Source organism: Ixodes scapularis, unplaced genomic scaffold (genome assembly GCF_016920785.2).
Source record: "Ixodes scapularis isolate PalLabHiFi unplaced genomic scaffold, ASM1692078v2 PGA_scaffold9__187_contigs__length_104089568, whole genome shotgun sequence".
Classification (NCBI taxonomy): domain Eukaryota; kingdom Metazoa; phylum Arthropoda; class Arachnida; order Ixodida; family Ixodidae; genus Ixodes; species Ixodes scapularis.
In genome coordinates this window covers 63,912,305-63,913,175 of record NW_024609884.1, presented here as the reverse complement: position 1 = coordinate 63,913,175, position 871 = coordinate 63,912,305, and the positions used below count along the sequence as shown (strand labels likewise).

The following is an 871-nucleotide window of genomic DNA, read 5'->3' as shown; positions in this document are numbered from 1 at the left end:
GCTTTGCGGCAGCCACTGGAGAGGGAGCTGCAACGCTAAACCGCCGCCAACGTTATCCGGAAAGTGGATGACGCAACTGACTGGGTGAGTCCTTTGGTTATTGCGCTAAAAAAGACGGACAGCTCAGGGTATGTCTTGATCCCCGGAACTAAACGAGTGGGTACAAGTGGTAAAACGAATACTGCGGGAAAACTGCTGAAGCTAATGAAGACTTCTGGCTGGGATTGCTTGGTTACAGGTCTACACACCCCTGGAGAATGGCCGGTGCCCCAGCGAGCTTCTAATGGGACGCCGCATCAGGTCCCGTCTTCCTGACTTCGCGCAGCAGTTCCAAAACCAGCCAGAAAACACACACAGGATAACATCAAAGGATGCCTTTTTGAGGCCACTACAGGAAGGTGACGTGGTTCGTCTGAGGGACAAAGGACAGTGGGTCACAAAGGGCCAAATGTTAAGGAACGTGGCGCCTCGTTCTTCACTGGTTGTCACGCAGGATGGCCGGGAATATCGACGCAACAGAGAACACCTGCTACCGACGAATGAAGACCTGATGAGTTCCGATTACTTTGAGGAGCACCTGAAGGATTCCCAGCCTGTGCCCTGACCAGCATTCCAAGCTGCGCCGGCTGCATTGACCCCAACAGTGCAGCATGAAGATCCAGCCATCACAACCACAGTCGCTACTTCAACGAACTCCGACCAGCTCCCCAGTTGCAGTCAACTCCGCAGCGAGAACAGAGGATGATCGGGCTAGTGAACTTGGACCATGTGTTGCTCGGACATCAACCCAAACTGTGCGGCGACCCCAAAGGCTAAACTACGATCAAAACTTCCAGCAGCAAGCTTAAAGGGTTTTTGAGTTATTCCTTTT

The 871-nt window shown here is 52.8% G+C and overlaps 1 pseudogene; it reads left to right on the top strand.

Annotated features, from left to right (window-relative positions):
* The first annotated feature begins 250 nt into the window (after nucleotides 1-250).
* LOC121833728 lies at nucleotides 251-848 on the top strand (annotated as a pseudogene).
* Nucleotides 849-871: the final 23 nt, after the last annotated feature.